The following is a 24,580-nucleotide window of genomic DNA, read 5'->3' as shown; positions in this document are numbered from 1 at the left end:
ATCCTTTCTAGACTAGAGACTTACATTTTGATGTCTTTTACACTTGTTCTCTCACTATTCTGTGATATTCATTAGTATTTGCTCTGAATGACTACTGATTTCTAGCTGTTTCCTATAATGGGCCTTCTCCTCTACTTGTGGAACATCACCACATGTAGAAGCAACTTTATACACTCTTCTCTGAACTTGCGAAGCTATATACACTTGTCTTTCAACTGTTTTACAGTTGAATACTACTTTTCAGTGAACTCTGGTGGTTTCAAACACTGGTTTCATGTGAACTACCTCTATTTCAAGGATTTCTGCAGTGTACAACATCCTCTCTAGACGAGAGACTTACATTTTGATGTCTTTTACACTTGTTCTCTCACTATTCTGTGATATTCATTATTATTTGCTCTGAATGACTACTGATTTCTAGCTGTTTCCTATAATGGGCCTTCTCCTCTACTTGTTGGACTTCACCACATGTACAAACAAGCTTATACACTCTTCTCTGAACTTGCGAAGCTACATAAACTTGTCTTTCAACTGTTTTACACTGAAATACTACTTTTCAGTGAATTCCAGTGGGTTGAAACACTTGTTTCTTGTGAAGTAACTCTATTTCAAGGTTTCTGTAGTGTATAACATCCTTTCTAGACTAGAAACTTACATTTTGATGTCTTTTACACTTGTTCTCTCACTATTCTGTGATATTCATTAGTATTTGCTCAGAATGACTACTGATTTCTAGCTGTTTCCTATAATGGGCCTTCTCCTCTACTTGTGGGACTTCACCACATGTACAAACAAGTTTATACACTCTTCTCTGAACTTGCGAAGCTACATAAACTTGTCTTTCAACTGTTTTACAGTTGAATACCACTTTTCAGTGTATTCTGGTGGTATAAAACACTGGTTTCATGTGAACTAACTTTATTTCAAAGATTTCTGCAGTGTAAAACATCCTGTCTAGACTAGAGACTTACATTTTGATGTCTTTTACACTTGTTCTCTCACTATTCTGTGATATTCATTAGTATTTGCTCTGAATGACTACTGATTTCTAGCTGTTTCCTATAATGGGCCTTCTCCTCTACTTGTGGAACATCACCACATGTAGAAGCAACTTTATACACTCTTCTCTGAACTTGCGAAGCTATATACACTTGTCTTTCAACTGTTTTACAGTTGAATACTACTTTTCAGTGAACTCTGGTGGTTTCAAACACTGGTTTCATGTGAACTACCTCTATTTCAAGGATTTCTGCAGTGTACAACATCCTCTCTAGACGAGAGACTTACATTTTGATGTCTTTTACACTTGTTCTCTCACTATTCTGTGATATTCATTATTATTTGCTCTGAATGACTACTGATTTCTAGCTGTTTCCTATAATGGGCCTTCTCCTCTACTTGTTGGACTTCACCACATGTACAAACAAGCTTATACACTCTTCTCTGAACTTGCGAAGCTACATAAACTTGTCTTTCAACTGTTTTACACTGAAATACTACTTTTCAGTGAATTCCAGGGGGTTGAAACACTTGTTTCTTGTGAAGTAACTCTATTTCAAGGTTTCTGTAGTGTAAAACATCCTGTCTAGACTAGAGACCTACATTTTGATGTCTTTTACACTTGTTCTCTCACTATTCTGTGATATTCATTAGTATTTGCTCTGAATGACTACTGATTTCTAGCTGTTTCCTATAATGGGCCTTCTCCTCTACTTGTGGGACTTCACCACATGTAGAAGCAACTTTATACACTCTTCTCTGAACTTGCGAAGCTACATAAACTTGTCTTTCAACTGTTTTACAGTTGAATACTACTTTTCAGTGAACTCTGGTGGTTTCAAACACTGCTTTCATTTGAACTAACTCTATTTCAAGGATTTCTGCAGTGTACAGCATCCTTTCTAGACTAGAAACTTACGTTTTGATGTCTTTTCCACTTGTTCTCTCATAAGTCTGTGATATTCATTAGTATTTCCTCAGAATTACTACTGATTTCTAGCTGTTTCCAATAATGGGCCTTCTCCTCTATTTGTGGGACTTCACCACATGTACAAACAACTTTATACACTCTTCTCTGAACTTGAGAAGCTATATATACTTCTCTTTCAACTGTTTTACAGTTGAATACTTCTTATCAGTGAATTCTGGTGGTTTCAAACACTGGTTTCATGTGAACTAACTCTATTTCAAGGATTTCTACAGTGTACAACATCCTTTCTAGACTAGAGACTTACATTTTGATGTCTTTTACACTTGATCTCTCAGTATTCTGTGATATTCATTAGTATTTTCTCAGAATTACTACTGATTTCTAGCAGTTTCCTATAATGGGCCTTCTCCTCTACTAGTGGGACTTCACCACATGTACAAACAAGTTTATACACTCTTCTCTGAACTTGCGAAGCTACATAAACTTGTCTTTCAACTGTTTTACAGTTGAATACTACTTATCAGTGAATTCTGGTGGTATAAAAGACTGGTTTCATGTGAACTAACTCTATTTCAAGGATTTCTGCAGTGTACAACATCCTTTCTACACTAGAAACTTACATTTTGATGTGCTTTCCACTTGTTCTCTCATAAGTCTGTGATATTCATTAGTATTTGCTCTGAATTACTACTGCTTTCTTGCAGTGTCCTATAATGAGCCTTCTTATCTACTTGTGGGACTTCACCACATGTAGAAGCAACTTTATACACTCTTCTCTGAACTTGCGAAGCTACATAAACTTGTCTTTCAACTGTTTTACACTGAAATACTACTTTTCAGTGAATTCCAGTGGGTTGAAACACTTGTTTCTTGTGAAGTAACTCTATTTCAAGGTTTCTGTAGTGTATAACATCCTTTCTAGACTAGAAACTTACATTTTGATGTCTTTTACACTTGTTCTCTCACTATTCTGTGATATTCATTAGTATTTGCTCAGAATGACTACTGATTTCTAGCTGTTTCCTATAATGGGCCTTCTCCTCTACTTGTGGGACTTCACCACATGTAGAAACAACATTATACACTCTTCTCAGAACTTGAGAAGCTATATACACTTGTCTTTCAACTGTTTTACAGTTGCATACTACTTTTCAGTGAATTCTGGTGGTATAAAACACTGGTTTCATGTGAACTAACTCTATTTCAAGGATTTCTGCAGTGCACAACATCCTTTCTAGACTAGAGACTTACATTTTGATGTCTTTTACACTTGTTCTCTCACTATTCTGTGATATTCATTAGTATTTGCTCTGAATGACTACTGATTTCTAGCTGTTTCCTATAATGGGCCTTCTCCTCTACTTGTGGAACATCACCACATGTAGAAGCAACTTTATACACTCTTCTCTGAACTTGCGAAGCTATATACACTTGTCTTTCAACTGTTTTACAGTTGAATACTACTTTTCAGTGAACTCTGGTGGTTTCAAACACTGGTTTCATGTGAACTACCTCTATTTCAAGGATTTCTGCAGTGTACAACATCCTCTCTAGACGAGAGACTTACATTTTGATGTCTTTTACACTTGTTCTCTCACTATTCTGTGATATTCATTATTATTTGCTCTGAATGACTACTGATTTCTAGCTGTTTCCTATAATGGGCCTTCTCCTCTACTTGTTGGACTTCACCACATGTACAAACAAGCTTATACACTCTTCTCTGAACTTGCGAAGCTACATAAACTTGTCTTTCAACTGTTTTACACTGAAATACTACTTTTCAGTGAATTCCAGTGGGTTGAAACACTTGTTTCTTGTGAAGTAACTCTATTTCAAGGTTTCTGTAGTGTATAACATCCTTTCTAGACTAGAAACTTACATTTTGATGTCTTTTACACTTGTTCTCTCATAAGTCTGTGATATTCATTAGTATTTGCTCAGAATGACTACTGATTTCTAGGTGTTTCCTATAATGGGCCTTCTCCTCTACTTGTGGGACTTCACCACATGTAGAAACAACATTATACACTCTTCTCAGAACTTGAGAAGCTATATACACTTGTCTTTCAACTGTTTTACAGTTGCATACTACTTTTCAGTGAATACTGGTGGTATAAAACACTGGTTTCATGTGAGCTAACTCTATTTCAAGGATTTCTGCAGTGCACAACATCCTTTCTAGACTAGAGACTTACATTTTGATGTCTTTTACACTTGTTCTCTCACTATTCTGTGATATTCATTAGTATTTGCTCTGAATGACTACTGATTTCTAGCTGTTTCCTATAATGGGCCTTCTCCTCTACTTGTGGAACATCACCACATGTAGAAGCAACTTTATACACTCTTCTCTGAACTTGCGAAGCTATATACACTTGTCTTTCAACTGTTTTACAGTTGAATACTACTTTTCAGTGAACTCTGGTGGTTTCAAACACTGGTTTCATGTGAACTACCTCTATTTCAAGGATTTCTGCAGTGTACAACATCCTCTCTAGACGAGAGACTTACATTTTGATGTCTTTTACACTTGTTCTCTCACTATTCTGTGATATTCATTATTATTTGCTCTGAATGACTACTGATTTCTAGCTGTTTCCTATAATGGGCCTTCTCCTCTACTTGTGGGACTTCACCACATGTACAAACAAGCTTATACACTCTTCTCTGAACTTGCGAAGCTACATAAACTTGTCTTTCAACTGTTTTACACTGAAATACTACTTTTCAGTGAATTCCAGTGGGTTGAAACACTTGTTTCTTGTGAAGTAACTCTATTTCAAGGTTTCTGTAGTGTATAACATCCTTTCTAGACTAGAAACTTACATTTTGATGTCTTTTACACTTGTTCTCTCATAAGTCTGTGATATTCATTAGTATTTGCTCAGAATGACTACTGATTTCTAGGTGTTTCCTATAATGGGCCTTCTCCTCTACTTGTGGGACTTCACCACATGTAGAAACAACATTATACACTCTTCTCAGAACTTGAGAAGCTATACACACTTGTCTTTCAACTGTTTTACAGTTGAATACTACTTTTCAGTGAATTCTGGTGGTATAAAAGACTGGTTTCATGTGAACTAACTCTATTTCAAGGATTTCTGCAGTGTACAACATCCTGTCTAGACTAGAGACTTACATTTTGATGTCTTTTACACTTGTTCTCTCACTATTCTGTGATATTCATTAGTATTTGCTCTGAATGACTACTGATTTCTAGCTGTTTCCTATAATGGGCCTTCTCCTCTACTTGTGGGACTTCACCACATGTAGAAGCAACTTTATACACTCTTCTCTGAACTTGCGAAGCTACATAAACTTGTCTTTCAACTGTTTTACAGTTGAATACTACTTTTCAGTGAACTCTGGTGGTTTCAAACACTGCTTTCATGTGAACTAACTCTATTTCAAGGATTTCTGTAGTGTAAAACATCCTGTCTAGACTAGAGACTTACATTTTGATGTCTTTTACACTTGTTCTCTCACTATTCTGTGATATTCATTATTATTTGCTCTGAATGACTACTGATTTCTAGCTGTTTCCTATAATGGGCCTTCTCCTCTACTTGTTGGACTTCACCACATGTACAAACAAGCTTATACACTCTTCTCTGAACTTGCGAAGCTACATAAACTTGTCTTTCAACTGTTTTACACTGAAATACTACTTTTCAGTGAATTCCAGTGGGTTGAAACACTTGTTTCTTGTGAAGTAACTCTATTTCAAGGTTTCTGTAGTGTAAAATATCCTGTCTAGACTAGAAACTTACATTTTGATGTCTTTTACACTTGTTCTCTCACTATTCTGTGATATTCATTAGTATTTGCTCAGAATGACTACTGATTTCTAGCTGTTTCCTATAATGGGCCTTCTCCTCTACTTGTGGGACTTCACCACATGTACAAACAAGTTTATACACTCTTCTCTGAACTTGCGAAGCTACATAAACTTGTCTTTCAACTGTTTTACAGTTGAATACTACTTTTCAGTGAACTCTGGTGGTTTCAAACACTGGTTTCATGTGAACTAACTCTATTTCAAGGATTTCTGCAGTGTATAACATCCTTTCTAGACTAGAAAATTACATTTTGATGTCTTTTACACTTGTTCTCTCATAAGTCTGTGATATTCATTAGTATTTGCTCAGAATTACTACTGATTTCTAGCTGTTTCCTATAATGGTCCTTCTCCTCTACTTGTGGGACTTCACCACATGTAGAAACAACATTATACACTCTTCTCAGAACTTGAGAAGCTATATACACTTGTCTTTCAACTGTTTTACAGTTGCATACTACTTTTCAGTGAATTCTGCTGGTATAAAACACTGGTTTCATGTGAACTAACTCTATTTCAAGGATTTCTGCAGTGCACAACATCCTTTCTAGACTAGAGACTTACATTTTGATGTCTTTTACACTTGTTCTCTCACTATTCTGTGATATTCATTAGTATTTGCTCTGAATGACTACTGATTTCTAGCTGTTTCCTATAATGGGCCTTCTCCTCTACTTGTGGAACATCACCACATGTAGAAGCAACTTTATACACTCTTCTCTGAACTTGCGAAGCTATATACACTTGTCTTTCAACTGTTTTACAGTTGAATACTACTTTTCAGTGAACTCTGGTGGTTTCAAACACTGGTTTCATGTGAACTACCTCTATTTCAAGGATTTCTGCAGTGTACAACATCCTCTCTAGACGAGAGACTTACATTTTGATGTCTTTTACACTTGTTCTCTCACTATTCTGTGATATTCATTATTATTTGCTCTGAATGACTACTGATTTCTAGCTGTTTCCTATAATGGGCCTTCTCCTCTACTTGTTGGACTTCACCACATGTACAAACAAGCTTATACACTCTTCTCTGAACTTGCGAAGCTACATAAACTTGTCTTTCAACTGTTTTACACTGAAATACTACTTTTCAGTGAATTCCAGTGGGTTGAAACACTTGTTTCTTGTGAAGTAACTCTATTTCAAGGTTTCTGTAGTGTATAACATCCTTTCTAGACTAGAAACTTACATTTTGATGTCTTTTACACTTGTTCTCTCATTATTCTGTGATATTCATTAGTATTTGCTCAGAATGACTACTGATTTCTAGCTGTTTCCTATAATGGGCCTTCTCCTCTACTTGTGGGACTTCACCACATGTACAAACAAGTTTATACACTCTTCTCTGAACTTGCGAAGCTACATAAACTTGTCTTTCAACTGTTTTACAGTTGAATACCACTTTTCAGTGTATTCTGGTGGTATAAAACACTGGTTTCATGTGAACTAACTTTATTTCAAAGATTTCTGCAGTGTAAAACATCCTGTCTAGACTAGAGACTTACATTTTGATGTCTTTTACACTTGTTCTCTCACTATTCTGTGATATTCATTAGTATTTGCTCTGAATGACTACTGATTTCTAGCTGTTTCCTATAATGGGCCTTCTCCTCTACTTGTGGAACATCACCACATGTAGAAGCAACTTTATACACTCTTCTCTGAACTTGCGAAGCTATATACACTTGTCTTTCAACTGTTTTACAGTTGAATACTACTTTTCAGTGAACTCTGGTGGTTTCAAACACTGGTTTCATGTGAACTACCTCTATTTCAAGGATTTCTGCAGTGTACAACATCCTCTCTAGACGAGAGACTTACATTTTGATGTCTTTTACACTTGTTCTCTCACTATTCTGTGATATTCATTATTATTTGCTCTGAATGACTACTGATTTCTAGCTGTTTCCTATAATGGGCCTTCTCCTCTACTTGTTGGACTTCACCACATGTACAAACAAGCTTATACACTCTTCTCTGAACTTGCGAAGCTACATAAACTTGTCTTTCAACTGTTTTACACTGAAATACTACTTTTCAGTGAATTCCAGTGGGTTGAAACACTTGTTTCTTGTGAAGTAACTCTATTTCAAGGTTTCTGTAGTGTAAAACATCCTGTCTAGACTAGAGACCTACATTTTGATGTCTTTTACACTTGTTCTCTCACTATTCTGTGATATTCATTAGTATTTGCTCTGAATGACTACTGATTTCTAGCTGTTTCCTATAATGGGCCTTCTCCTCTACTTGTGGGACTTCACCACATGTAGAAGCAACTTTATACACTCTTCTCTGAACTTGCGAAGCTACATAAACTTGTCTTTCAACTGTTTTACAGTTGAATACTACTTTTCAGTGAACTCTGGTGGTTTCAAACACTGCTTTCATTTGAACTAACTCTATTTCAAGGATTTCTGCAGTGTACAGCATCCTTTCTAGACTAGAAACTTACGTTTTGATGTCTTTTCCACTTGTTCTCTCATAAGTCTGTGATATTCATTAGTATTTCCTCAGAATTACTACTGATTTCTAGCTGTTTCCAATAATGGGCCTTCTCCTCTATTTGTGGGACTTCACCACATGTACAAACAACTTTATACACTCTTCTCTGAACTTGAGAAGCTATATATACTTCTCTTTCAACTGTTTTACAGTTGAATACTTCTTATCAGTGAATTCTGGTGGTTTCAAACACTGGTTTCATGTGAACTAACTCTATTTCAAGGATTTCTACAGTGTACAACATCCTTTCTAGACTAGAGACTTACATTTTGATGTCTTTTACACTTGATCTCTCAGTATTCTGTGATATTCATTACTATTTTCTCAGAATTACTACTGATTTCTAGCAGTTTCCTATAATGGGCCTTCTCCTCTACTAGTGGGACTTCACCACATGTACAAACAAGTTTATACACTCTTCTCTGAACTTGCGAAGCTACATAAACTTGTCTTTCAACTGTTTTACAGTTGAATACTACTTATCAGTGAATTCTGGTGGTATAAAAGACTGGTTTCATGTGAACTAACTCTATTTCAAGGATTTCTGCAGTGTACAACATCCTTTCTACACTAGAAACTTACATTTTGATGTGCTTTCCACTTGTTCTCTCATAAGTCTGTGATATTCATTAGTATTTGCTCTGAATTACTACTGCTTTCTTGCAGTGTCCTATAATGAGCCTTCTTATCTACTTGTGGGACTTCACCACATGTAGAAGCAACTTTATACACTCTTCTCTGAACTTGCGAAGCTACATAAACTTGTCTTTCAACTGTTTTACACTGAAATACTACTTTTCAGTGAATTCCAGTGGGTTGAAACACTTGTTTCTTGTGAAGTAACTCTATTTCAAGGTTTCTGTAGTGTATAACATCCTTTCTAGACTAGAAACTTACATTTTGATGTCTTTTACACTTGTTCTCTCACTATTCTGTGATATTCATTAGTATTTGCTCAGAATGACTACTGATTTCTAGCTGTTTCCTATAATGGGCCTTCTCCTCTACTTGTGGGACTTCACCACATGTAGAAACAACATTATACACTCTTCTCAGAACTTGAGAAGCTATATACACTTGTCTTTCAACTGTTTTACAGTTGCATACTACTTTTCAGTGAATTCTGGTGGTATAAAACACTGGTTTCATGTGAACTAACTCTATTTCAAGGATTTCTGCAGTGCACAACATCCTTTCTAGACTAGAGACTTACATTTTGATGTCTTTTACACTTGTTCTCTCACTATTCTGTGATATTCATTAGTATTTGCTCTGAATGACTACTGATTTCTAGCTGTTTCCTATAATGGGCCTTCTCCTCTACTTGTGGAACATCACCACATGTAGAAGCAACTTTATACACTCTTCTCTGAACTTGCGAAGCTATATACACTTGTCTTTCAACTGTTTTACAGTTGAATACTACTTTTCAGTGAACTCTGGTGGTTTCAAACACTGGTTTCATGTGAACTACCTCTATTTCAAGGATTTCTGCAGTGTACAACATCCTCTCTAGACGAGAGACTTACATTTTGATGTCTTTTACACTTGTTCTCTCACTATTCTGTGATATTCATTATTATTTGCTCTGAATGACTACTGATTTCTAGCTGTTTCCTATAATGGGCCTTCTCCTCTACTTGTTGGACTTCACCACATGTACAAACAAGCTTATACACTCTTCTCTGAACTTGCGAAGCTACATAAACTTGTCTTTCAACTGTTTTACACTGAAATACTACTTTTCAGTGAATTCCAGTGGGTTGAAACACTTGTTTCTTGTGAAGTAACTCTATTTCAAGGTTTCTGTAGTGTATAACATCCTTTCTAGACTAGAAACTTACATTTTGATGTCTTTTACACTTGTTCTCTCATAAGTCTGTGATATTCATTAGTATTTGCTCAGAATGACTACTGATTTCTAGGTGTTTCCTATAATGGGCCTTCTCCTCTACTTGTGGGACTTCACCACATGTAGAAACAACATTATACACTCTTCTCAGAACTTGAGAAGCTATATACACTTGTCTTTCAACTGTTTTACAGTTGCATACTACTTTTCAGTGAATACTGGTGGTATAAAACACTGGTTTCATGTGAGCTAACTCTATTTCAAGGATTTCTGCAGTGCACAACATCCTTTCTAGACTAGAGACTTACATTTTGATGTCTTTTACACTTGTTCTCTCACTATTCTGTGATATTCATTAGTATTTGCTCTGAATGACTACTGATTTCTAGCTGTTTCCTATAATGGGCCTTCTCCTCTACTTGTGGAACATCACCACATGTAGAAGCAACTTTATACACTCTTCTCTGAACTTGCGAAGCTATATACACTTGTCTTTCAACTGTTTTACAGTTGAATACTACTTTTCAGTGAACTCTGGTGGTTTCAAACACTGGTTTCATGTGAACTACCTCTATTTCAAGGATTTCTGCAGTGTACAACATCCTCTCTAGACGAGAGACTTACATTTTGATGTCTTTTACACTTGTTCTCTCACTATTCTGTGATATTCATTATTATTTGCTCTGAATGACTACTGATTTCTAGCTGTTTCCTATAATGGGCCTTCTCCTCTACTTGTGGGACTTCACCACATGTACAAACAAGCTTACACACTCTTCTCTGAACTTGCGAAGCTACATAAACTTGTCTTTCAACTGTTTTACACTGAAATACTACTTTTCAGTGAATTCCAGTGGGTTGAAACACTTGTTTCTTGTGAAGTAACTCTATTTCAAGGTTTCTGCAGTGTACAACATCCTGTCTAGACTAGAGACTTACATTTTGATGTCTTTTACACTTGTTCTCTCACTATTCTGTGATATTCATTAGTATTTGCTCTGAATGACTACTGATTTCTAGCTGTTTCCTATAATGGGCCTTCTCCTCTACTTGTGGGACTTCACCACATGTAGAAGCAACTTTATACACTCTTCTCTGAACTTGCGAAGCTACATAAACTTGTCTTTCAACTGTTTTACAGTTGAATACTACTTTTCAGTGAACTCTGGTGGTTTCAAACACTGCTTTCATGTGAACTAACTCTATTTCAAGGATTTCTGTAGTGTAAAACATCCTGTCTAGACTAGAGACTTACATTTTGATGTCTTTTACACTTGTTCTCTCACTATTCTGTGATATTCATTATTATTTGCTCTGAATGACTACTGATTTCTAGCTGTTTCCTATAATGGGCCTTCTCCTCTACTTGTTGGACTTCACCACATGTACAAACAAGCTTATACACTCTTCTCTGAACTTGCGAAGCTACATAAACTTGTCTTTCAACTGTTTTACACTGAAATACTACTTTTCAGTGAATTCCAGTGGGTTGAAACACTTGTTTCTTGTGAAGTAACTCTATTTCAAGGTTTCTGTAGTGTAAAATATCCTGTCTAGACTAGAAACTTACATTTTGATGTCTTTTACACTTGTTCTCTCACTATTCTGTGATATTCATTAGTATTTGCTCAGAATGACTACTGATTTCTAGCTGTTTCCTATAATGGGCCTTCTCCTCTACTTGTGGGACTTCACCACATGTACAAACAAGTTTATACACTCTTCTCTGAACTTGCGAAGCTACATAAACTTGTCTTTCAACTGTTTTACAGTTGAATACTACTTTTCAGTGAACTCTGGTGGTTTCAAACACTGGTTTCATGTGAACTAACTCTATTTCAAGGATTTCTGCAGTGTATAACATCCTTTCTAGACTAGAAAATTACATTTTGATGTCTTTTACACTTGTTCTCTCATAAGTCTGTGATATTCATTAGTATTTGCTCAGAATTACTACTGATTTCTAGCTGTTTCCTATAATGGTCCTTCTCCTCTACTTGTGGGACTTCACCACATGTAGAAACAACATTATACACTCTTCTCAGAACTTGAGAAGCTATATACACTTGTCTTTCAACTGTTTTACAGTTGCATACTACTTTTCAGTGAATTCTGCTGGTATAAAACACTGGTTTCATGTGAACTAACTCTATTTCAAGGATTTCTGCAGTGCACAACATCCTTTCTAGACTAGAGACTTACATTTTGATGTCTTTTACACTTGTTCTCTCACTATTCTGTGATATTCATTAGTATTTGCTCTGAATGACTACTGATTTCTAGCTGTTTCCTATAATGGGCCTTCTCCTCTACTTGTGGAACATCACCACATGTAGAAGCAACTTTATACACTCTTCTCTGAACTTGCGAAGCTATATACACTTGTCTTTCAACTGTTTTACAGTTGAATACTACTTTTCAGTGAACTCTGGTGGTTTCAAACACTGGTTTCATGTGAACTACCTCTATTTCAAGGATTTCTGCAGTGTACAACATCCTCTCTAGACGAGAGACTTACATTTTGATGTCTTTTACACTTGTTCTCTCACTATTCTGTGATATTCATTATTATTTGCTCTGAATGACTACTGATTTCTAGCTGTTTCCTATAATGGGCCTTCTCCTCTACTTGTTGGACTTCACCACATGTACAAACAAGCTTATACACTCTTCTCTGAACTTGCGAAGCTACATAAACTTGTCTTTCAACTGTTTTACACTGAAATACTACTTTTCAGTGAATTCCAGTGGGTTGAAACACTTGTTTCTTGTGAAGTAACTCTATTTCAAGGTTTCTGTAGTGTATAACATCCTTTCTAGACTAGAAACTTACATTTTGATGTCTTTTACACTTGTTCTCTCACTATTCTGTGATATTCATTAGTATTTGCTCAGAATGACTACTGATTTCTAGCTGTTTCCTATAATGGGCCTTCTCCTCTACTTGTGGGACTTCACCACATGTAGAAACAACATTATACACTCTTCTCAGAACTTGAGAAGCTATATACACTTGTCTTTCAACTGTTTTACAGTTGCATACTACTTTTCAGTGAATTCTGGTGGTATAAAACACTGGTTTCATGTGAACTAACTCTATTTCAAGGATTTCTGCAGTGCACAACATCCTTTCTAGACTAGAGACTTACATTTTGATGTCTTTTACACTTGTTCTCTCACTATTCTGTGATATTCATTAGTATTTGCTCTGAATGACTACTGATTTCTAGCTGTTTCCTATAATGGGCCTTCTCCTCTACTTGTGGAACATCACCACATGTAGAAGCAACTTTATACACTCTTCTCTGAACTTGCGAAGCTATATACACTTGTCTTTCAACTGTTTTACAGTTGAATACTACTTTTCAGTGAACTCTGGTGGTTTCAAACACTGGTTTCATGTGAACTACCTCTATTTCAAGGATTTCTGCAGTGTACAACATCCTCTCTAGACGAGAGACTTACATTTTGATGTCTTTTACACTTGTTCTCTCACTATTCTGTGATATTCATTATTATTTGCTCTGAATGACTACTGATTTCTAGCTGTTTCCTATAATGGGCCTTCTCCTCTACTTGTTGGACTTCACCACATGTACAAACAAGCTTATACACTCTTCTCTGAACTTGCGAAGCTACATAAACTTGTCTTTCAACTGTTTTACACTGAAATACTACTTTTCAGTGAATTCCAGTGGGTTGAAACACTTGTTTCTTGTGAAGTAACTCTATTTCAAGGTTTCTGTAGTGTATAACATCCTTTCTAGACTAGAAACTTACATTTTGATGTCTTTTACACTTGTTCTCTCATAAGTCTGTGATATTCATTAGTATTTGCTCAGAATGACTACTGATTTCTAGGTGTTTCCTATAATGGGCCTTCTCCTCTACTTGTGGGACTTCACCACATGTAGAAACAACATTATACACTCTTCTCAGAACTTGAGAAGCTATATACACTTGTCTTTCAACTGTTTTACAGTTGCATACTACTTTTCAGTGAATACTGGTGGTATAAAACACTGGTTTCATGTGAGCTAACTCTATTTCAAGGATTTCTGCAGTGCACAACATCCTTTCTAGACTAGAGACTTACATTTTGATGTCTTTTACACTTGTTCTCTCACTATTCTGTGATATTCATTAGTATTTGCTCTGAATGACTACTGATTTCTAGCTGTTTCCTATAATGGGCCTTCTCCTCTACTTGTGGAACATCACCACATGTAGAAGCAACTTTATACACTCTTCTCTGAACTTGCGAAGCTATATACACTTGTCTTTCAACTGTTTTACAGTTGAATACTACTTTTCAGTGAACTCTGGTGGTTTCAAACACTGGTTTCATGTGAACTACATCTATTTCAAGGATTTCTGCAGTGTACAACATCCTCTCTAGACGAGAGACTTACATTTTGATGTCTTTTACACTTGTTCTCTCACTATTCTGTGATATTCATTATTATTTGCTCTGAATGACTACTGATTTCTAGCTGTTTCCTATAATGGGCCTTCTCCTCTACTTGTGGGACTTCACCACATGTACAAACAAGCTTATACACTCTTGTCTGAACTTGCGAAGCTACATAAACTTGTCTTTCAACTGTTTTACACTGAAATACTACTTTTCAGTGAATTCCAGTGGGTTGAAACACTTGTTTCTTGTGAAGTAACTCTATTTCAAGGTTTCTGTAGTGTATAACATCCTTTCTAGACTAGAAACTTACATTTTGATGTCTTTTACACTTGTTCTCTCATAAGTCTGTGATATTCATTAGTATTTGCTCAGAATGACTACTGATTTCTAGGTGTTTCCTATAATGGGCCTTCTCCTCTACTTGTGGGACTTCACCACATGTAGAAACAACATTATACACTCTTCTCAGAACTTGAGAAGCTATACACACTTGTCTTTCAACTGTTTTACAGTTGAATACTACTTTTCAGTGAATTCTGGTGGTATAAAAGACTGGTTTCATGTGAACTAACTCTATTTCAAGGATTTCTGCAGTGTACAACATCCTGTCTAGACTAGAGACTTACATTTTGATGTCTTTTACACTTGTTCTCTCACTATTCTGTGATATTCATTAGTATTTGCTCTGAATGACTACTGATTTCTAGCTGTTTCCTATAATGGGCCTTCTCCTCTACTTGTGGGACTTCACCACATGTAGAAGCAACTTTATACACTCTTCTCTGAACTTGCGAAGCTACATAAACTTGTCTTTCAACTGTTTTACAGTTGAATACTACTTTTCAGTGAACTCTGGTGGTTTCAAACACTGCTTTCATGTGAACTAACTCTATTTCAAGGATTTCTGTAGTGTAAAACATCCTGTCTAGACTAGAGACTTACATTTTGATGTCTTTTACACTTGTTCTCTCACTATTCTGTGATATTCATTATTATTTGCTCTGAATGACTACTGATTTCTAGCTGTTTCCTATAATGGGCCTTCTCCTCTACTTGTTGGACTTCACCACATGTACAAACAAGCTTATACACTCTTCTCTGAACTTGCGAAGCTATATACACTTGTCTTTCAACTGTTTTACACTGAAATACTACTTTTCAGTGAATTCCAGTGGGTTGAAACACTTGTTTCTTGTGAAGTAACTCTATTTCAAGGTTTCTGTAGTGTAAAATATCCTGTCTAGACTAGAAACTTACATTTTGATGTCTTTTACACTTGTTCTCTCACTATTCTGTGATATTCATTAGTATTTGCTCAGAATGACTACTGATTTCTAGCTGTTTCCTATAATGGGCCTTCTCCTCTACTTGTGGGACTTCACCACATGTACAAACAAGTTTATACACTCTTCTCTGAACTTGCGAAGCTACATAAACTTGTCTTTCAACTGTTTTACAGTTGAATACTACTTTTCAGTGAACTCTGGTGGTTTCAAACACTGGTTTCATGTGAACTAACTCTATTTCAAGGATTTCTGCAGTGTATAACATCCTTTCTAGACTAGAAAATTACATTTTGATGTCTTTTACACTTGTTCTCTCATAAGTCTGTGATATTCATTAGTATTTGCTCAGAATTACTACTGATTTCTAGCTGTTTCCTATAATGGTCCTTCTCCTCTACTTGTGGGACTTCACCACATGTAGAAACAACATTATACACTCTTCTCAGAACTTGAGAAGCTATATACACTTGTCTTTCAACTGTTTTACAGTTGCATACTACTTTTCAGTGAATTCTGCTGGTATAAAACACTGGTTTCATGTGAACTAACTCTATTTCAAGGATTTCTGCAGTGCACAACATCCTTTCTAGACTAGAGACTTACATTTTGATGTCTTTTACACTTGTTCTCTCACTATTCTGTGATATTCATTAGTATTTGCTCTGAATGACTACTGATTTCTAGCTGTTTCCTATAATGGGCCTTCTCCTCTACTTGTGGAACATCACCACATGTAGAAGCAACTTTATACACTCTTCTCTGAACTTGCGAAGCTATATACACTTGTCTTTCAACTGTTTTACAGTTGAATACTACTTTTCAGTGAACTCTGGTGGTTTCAAACACTGGTTTCATGTGAACTACCTCTATTTCAAGGATTTCTGCAGTGTACAACATCCTCTCTAGACGAGAGACTTACATTTTGATGTCTTTTACACTTGTTCTCTCACTATTCTGTGATATTCATTATTATTTGCTCTGAATGACTACTGATTTCTAGCTGTTTCCTATAATGGGCCTTCTCCTCTACTTGTTGGACTTCACCACATGTACAAACAAGCTTATACACTCTTCTCTGAACTTGCGAAGCTACATAAACTTGTCTTTCAACTGTTTTACACTGAAATACTACTTTTCAGTGAATTCCAGTGGGTTGAAACACTTGTTTCTTGTGAAGTAACTCTATTTCAAGGTTTCTGTAGTGTATAACATCCTTTCTAGACTAGAAACTTACATTTTGATGTCTTTTACACTTGTTCTCTCACTATTCTGTGATATTCATTAGTATTTGCTCAGAATGACTACTGATTTCTAGCTGTTTCCTATAATGGGCCTTCTCCTCTACTTGTGGGACTTCACCACATGTAGAAACAACATTATACACTCTTCTCAGAACTTGAGAAGCTATATACACTTGTCTTTCAACTGTTTTACAGTTGCATACTACTTTTCAGTGAATTCTGGTGGTATAAAACACTGGTTTCATGTGAACTAACTCTATTTCAAGGATTTCTGCAGTGCACAACATCCTTTCTAGACTAGAGACTTACATTTTGATGTCTTTTACACTTGTTCTCTCACTATTCTGTGATATTCATTAGTATTTGCTCTGAATGACTACTGATTTCTAGCTGTTTCCTATAATGGGCCTTCTCCTCTACTTGTGGAACATCACCACATGTAGAAGCAACTTTATACACTCTTCTCTGAACTTGCGAAGCTATATACACTTGTCTTTCAACTGTTTTACAGTTGAATACTACTTTTCAGTGAACTCTGGTGGTTTCAAACACTGGTTTCATGTGAACTACCTCTATTTCAAGGATTTCTGCAGTGTACAACATCCTCTCTAGACGAGAGACTTACATTTTGATGTCTTTTACACTTGTTCTCTCACTATTCTGTGATATTCATTATTATTTGCTCTGAATGACTACTGATTTCTAGCTGTTTCCTATAATGGGCCTTCTCCTCTACTTGTTGGACTTCACCACATGTACAAACAAGCTTATACACTCTTCTCTGAACTTGCGAAGCTACATAAACTTGTCTTTCAACTGTTTTACACTGAAATACTACTTTTCAGTGAATTCCAGTGGGTTGAAACACTTGTTTCTTGTGAAGTAACTCTATTTCAAGGTTTCTGTAGTGTATAACATCCTTTCTAGACTAGAAACTTACATTTTGATGTCTTTTACACTTGTTCTCTCATAAGTCTGTGATATTCATTAGTATTTGCTCAGAATGACTACTGATTTCTAGGTGTTTCCTATAATGGGCCTTCTCCTCTACTTGTGGGACTTCACCACATGTAGAAACAACATTATACACTCTTCTCAGAACTTGAGAAGCTATATACACTTGTCTTTCAACTGTTTTACAGTTGCATACTACTTTTCAGTGAATACTGGTGGTATAAAACACTGGTTTCATGTGAGCTAACTCTATTTCAAGGATTTCTGCAGTGCACAACATCCTTTCTAGACTAGAGACTTACATTTTGATGTCTTTTACACTTGTTCTCTCACTATTCTGTGATATTCATTAGTATTTGCTCTGAATGACTACTGATTTCTAGCTGTTTCCTATAATGGGCCTTCTCCTCTACTTGTGGAACATCACCACATGTAGAAGCAACTTTATACACTCTTCTCTGAACTTGCGAAGCTATATACACTTGTCTTTCAACTGTTTTACAGTTGAATACTACTTTTCAGTGAACTCTGGTGGTTTCAAACACTGGTTTCATGTGAACTACCTCTATTTCAAGGATTTCTGCAGTGTACAACATCCTCTCTAGACGAGAGACTTACATTTTGATGTCTTTTACACTTGTTCTCTCACTATTCTGTGATATTCATTATTATTTGCTCTGAATGACTACTGATTTCTAGCTGTTTCCTATAATGGGCCTTCTCCTCTACTTGTGGGACTTCACCACATGTACAAACAAGCTTATACACTCTTCTCTGAACTTGCGAAGCTACATAAACTTGTCTTTCAACTGTTTTACACTGAAATACTACTTTTCAGTGAATTCCAGTGGGTTGAAACACTTGTTTCTTGTGAAGTAACTCTATTTCAAGGTTTCTGTAGTGTATAACATCCTTTCTAGACTAGAAACTTACATTTTGATGTCTTTTACACTTGTTCTCTCATAAGTCTGTGATATTCATTAGTATTTGCTCAGAATGACTACTGATTTCTAGGTGTTTCCTATAATGGGCCTTCTCCTCTACTTGTGGGACTTCACCACATGTAGAAACAACATTATACACTCTTCTCAGAACTTGAGAAGCTATACACACTTGTCTTTCAACTGTTTTACAGTTGAATACTACTTTTCAGTGAATTCTGGTGGTATAAAAGACTGGTTTCATGTGAACTAACTCTATTTCAAGGATTTCTGCAGTGTACAACATCCTGTCTAGACTAGAGACTTACATTTTGATGTCTTTTACACTTGTTCTCTCACTATTCTGTGATATTCATTAGTATTTGCTCTGAATGACTACTGATTTCTAGCTGTTTCCTATAATGGGCCTTCTCCTCTACTTGTGGGACTTCACCACATGTAGAAGCAACTTTATACACTCTTCTCTGAACTTGCGAAGCTACATAAACTTGTCTTTCAACTGTTTTACAGTTGAATACTACTTTTCAGTGAACTCTGGTGGTTTCAAACACTGCTTTCATGTGAACTAACTCTATTTCAAGGATTTCTGTAGTGTAAAACATCCTGTCTAGACTAGAGACTTACATTTTGATGTCTTTTACACTTGTTCTCTCACTATTCTGTGATATTCATTATTATTTGCTCTGAATGACTACTGATTTCTAGCTGTTTCCTATAATGGGCCTTCTCCTCTACTTGTTGGACTTCACCACATGTACAAACAAGCTTATACACTCTTCTCTGAACTTGCGAAGCTACATAAACTTGTCTTTCAACTGTTTTACACTGAAATACTACTTTTCAGTGAATTCCAGTGGGTTGAAACACTTGTTTCTTGTGAAGTAACTCTATTTCAAGGTTTCTGTAGTGTAAAATATCCTGTCTAGACTAGAAACTTACATTTTGATGTCTTTTACACTTGTTCTCTCACTATTCTGTGATATTCATTAGTATTTGCTCAGAATGACTACTGATTTCTAGCTGTTTCCTATAATGGGCCTTCTCCTCTACTTGTGGGACTTCACCACATGTACAAACAAGTTTATACACTCTTCTCTGAACTTGCGAAGCTACATAAACTTGTCTTTCAACTGTTTTACAGTTGAATACTACTTTTCAGTGAACTCTGGTGGTTTCAAACACTGGTTTCATGTGAACTAACTCTATTTCAAGGATTTCTGCAGTGTATAACATCCTTTCTAGACTAGAAAATTACATTTTGATGTCTTTTACACTTGTTCTCTCATAAGTCTGTGATATTCATTAGTATTTGCTCAGAATTACTACTGATTTCTAGCTGTTTCCTATAATGGTCCTTCTCCTCTACTTGTGGGACTTCACCACATGTAGAAACAACATTATACACTCTTCTCAGAACTTGAGAAGCTATATACACTTGTCTTTCAACTGTTTTACAGTTGCATACTACTTTTCAGTGAATTCTGCTGGTATAAAACACTGGTTTCATGTGAACTAACTCTATTTCAAGGATTTCTGCAGTGCACAACATCCTTTCTAGACTAGAGACTTACATTTTGATGTCTTTTACACTTGTTCTCTCACTATTCTGTGATATTCATTAGTATTTGCTCTGAATGACTACTGATTTCTAGCTGTTTCCTATAATGGGCCTTCTCCTCTACTTGTGGAACATCACCACATGTAGAAGCAACTTTATACACTCTTCTCTGAACTTGCGAAGCTATATACACTTGTCTTTCAACTGTTTTACAGTTGAATACTACTTTTCAGTGAACTCTGGTGGTTTCAAACACTGGTTTCATGTGAACTACCTCTATTTCAAGGATTTCTGCAGTGTACAACATCCTCTCTAGACGAGAGACTTACATTTTGATGTCTTTTACACTTGTTCTCTCACTATTCTGTGATATTCATTATTATTTGCTCTGAATGACTACTGATTTCTAGCTGTTTCCTATAATGGGCCTTCTCCTCTACTTGTTGGACTTCACCACATGTACAAACAAGCTTATACACTCTTCTCTGAACTTGCGAAGCTACATAAACTTGTCTTTCAACTGTTTTACACTGAAATACTACTTTTCAGTGAATTCCAGTGGGTTGAAACACTTGTTTCTTGTGAAGTAACTCTATTTCAAGGTTTCTGTAGTGTATAACATCCTTTCTAGACTAGAAACTTACATTTTGATGTCTTTTACACTTGTTCTCTCACTATTCTGTGATATTCATTAGTATTTGCTCAGAATGACTACTGATTTCTAGCTGTTTCCTATAATGGGCCTTCTCCTCTACTTGTGGGACTTCACCACATGTAGAAACAACATTATACACTCTTCTCAGAACTTGAGAAGCTATATACACTTGTCTTTCAACTGTTTTACAGTTGCATACTACTTTTCAGTGAATTCTGGTGGTATAAAACACTGGTTTCATGTGAACTAACTCTATTTCAAGGATTTCTGCAGTGCACAACATCCTTTCTAGACTAGAGACTTACATTTTGATGTCTTTTACACTTGTTCTCTCACTATTCTGTGATATTCATTAGTATTTGCTCTGAATGACTACTGATTTCTAGCTGTTTCCTATAATGGGCCTTCTCCTCTACTTGTGGAACATCACCACATGTAGAAGCAACTTTATACACTCTTCTCTGAACTTGCGAAGCTATATACACTTGTCTTTCAACTGTTTTACAGTTGAATACTACTTTTCAGTGAACTCTGGTGGTTTCAAACACTGGTTTCATGTGAACTACCTCTATTTCAAGGATTTCTGCAGTGTACAACATCCTCTCTAGACGAGAGACTTACATTTTGATGTCTTTTACACTTGTTCTCTCACTATTCTGTGATATTCATTATTATTTGCTCTGAATGACTACTGATTTCTAGCTGTTTCCTATAATGGGCCTTCTCCTCTACTTGTTGGACTTCACCACATGTACAAACAAGCTTATACACTCTTCTCTGAACTTGCGAAGCTACATAAACTTGTCTTTCAACTGTTTTACACTGAAATACTACTTTTCAGTGAATTCCAGTGGGTTGAAACACTTGTTTCTTGTGAAGTAACTCTATTTCAAGGTTTCTGTAGTGTATAACATCCTTTCTAGACTAGAAACTTACATTTTGATGTCTTTTACACTTGTTCTCTCATAAGTCTGTGATATTCATTAGTATTTGCTCAGAATGACTACTGATTTCTAGGTGTTTCCTATAATGGGCCTTCTCCTCTACTTGTGGGACTTCACCACATGTAGAAACAACATTATACACTCTTCTCAGAACTTGAGAAGCTATATACACTTGTCTTTCAACTGTTTTACAGTTGCATACTACTTTTCAGTGAATACTGGTGGTATAAAACACTGGTTTCATGTGAGCTAACTCTATTTCAAGGATTTCTGCAGTGCACAACATCCTTTCTAGACTAGAGACTTACATTTTGATGTCTTTTACACTTGTTCTCTCACTATTCTGTGATATTCATTAGTATTTGCTCTGAATGACTACTGATTTCTAGCTGTTTCCTATAATGGGCCTTCTCCTCTACTTGTGGAACATCACCACATGTAGAAGCAACTTTATACACTCTTCTCTGAACTTGCGAAGCTATATACACTTGTCTTTCAACTGTTTTACAGTTGAATACTACTTTTCAGTGAACTCTGGTGGTTTCAAACACTGGTTTCATGTGAACTACATCTATTTCAAGGATTTCTGCAGTGTACAACATCCTCTCTAGACGAGAGACTTACATTTTGATGTCTTTTACACTTGTTCTCTCACTATTCTGTGATATTCATTATTATTTGCTCTGAATGACTACTGATTTCTAGCTGTTTCCTATAATGGGCCTTCTCCTCTACTTGTGGGACTTCACCACATGTACAAACAAGCTTATACACTCTTCTCTGAACTTGCGAAGCTACATAAACTTGTCTTTCAACTGTTTTACACTGAAATACTACTTTTCAGTGAATTCCAGTGGGTTGAAACACTTGTTTCTTGTGAAGTAACTCTATTTCAAGGTTTCTGTAGTGTATAACATCCTTTCTAGACTAGAAACTTACATTTTGATGTCTTTTACACTTGTTCTCTCATAAGTCTGTGATATTCATTAGTATTTGCTCAGAATGACTACTGATTTCTAGGTGTTTCCTATAATGGGCCTTCTCCTCTACTTGTGGGACTTCACCACATGTAGAAACAACATTATACACTCTTCTCAGAACTTGAGAAGCTATACACACTTGTCTTTCAACTGTTTTACAGTTGAATACTACTTTTCAGTGAATTCTGGTGGTATAAAAGACTGGTTTCATGTGAACTAACTCTATTTCAAGGATTTCTGCAGTGTACAACATCCTGTCTAGACTAGAGACTTACATTTTGATGTCTTTTACACTTGTTCTCTCACTATTCTGTGATATTCATTAGTATTTGCTCTGAATGACTACTGATTTCTAGCTGTTTCCTATAATGGGCCTTCTCCTCTACTTGTGGGACTTCACCACATGTAGAAGCAACTTTATACACTCTTCTCTGAACTTGCGAAGCTACATAAACTTGTCTTTCAACTGTTTTACAGTTGAATACTACTTTTCAGTGAACTCTGGTGGTTTCAAACACTGCTTTCATGTGAACTAACTCTATTTCAAGGATTTCTGTAGTGTAAAACATCCTGTCTAGACTAGAGACTTACATTTTGATGTCTTTTACACTTGTTCTCTCACTATTCTGTGATATTCATTATTATTTGCTCTGAATGACTACTGATTTCTAGCTGTTTCCTATAATGGGCCTTCTCCTCTACTTGTTGGACTTCACCACATGTACAAACAAGCTTATACACTCTTCTCTGAACTTGCGAAGCTATATACACTTGTCTTTCAACTGTTTTACACTGAAATACTACTTTTCAGTGAATTCCAGTGGGTTGAAACACTTGTTTCTTGTGAAGTAACTCTATTTCAAGGTTTCTGTAGTGTAAAATATCCTGTCTAGACTAGAAACTTACATTTTGATGTCTTTTACACTTGTTCTCTCACTATTCTGTGATATTCATTAGTATTTGCTCAGAATGACTACTGATTTCTAGCTGTTTCCTATAATGGGCCTTCTCCTCTACTTGTGGGACTTCACCACATGTACAAACAAGTTTATACACTCTTCTCTGAACTTGCGAAGCTACATAAACTTGTCTTTCAACTGTTTTACAGTTGAATACTACTTTTCAGTGAACTCTGGTGGTTTCAAACACTGGTTTCATGTGAACTAACTCTATTTCAAGGATTTCTGCAGTGTATAACATCCTTTCTAGACTAGAAAATTACATTTTGATGTCTTTTACACTTGTTCTCTCATAAGTCTGTGATATTCATTAGTATTTGCTCAGAATTACTACTGATTTCTAGCTGTTTCCTATAATGGTCCTTCTCCTCTACTTGTGGGACTTCACCACATGTAGAAACAACATTATACACTCTTCTCAGAACTTGAGAAGCTATATACACTTGTCTTTCAACTGTTTTACAGTTGCATACTACTTTTCAGTGAATTCTGCTGGTATAAAACACTGGTT

The sequence above is a fragment of the Cnephaeus nilssonii genome (genome assembly GCF_951640355.1).
Source record: "Cnephaeus nilssonii genome assembly, chromosome: 3".
Classification (NCBI taxonomy): Eukaryota; Metazoa; Chordata; class Mammalia; order Chiroptera; family Vespertilionidae; genus Cnephaeus; species Cnephaeus nilssonii.
Note: the sequence above shows the minus strand (reverse complement) of the source record.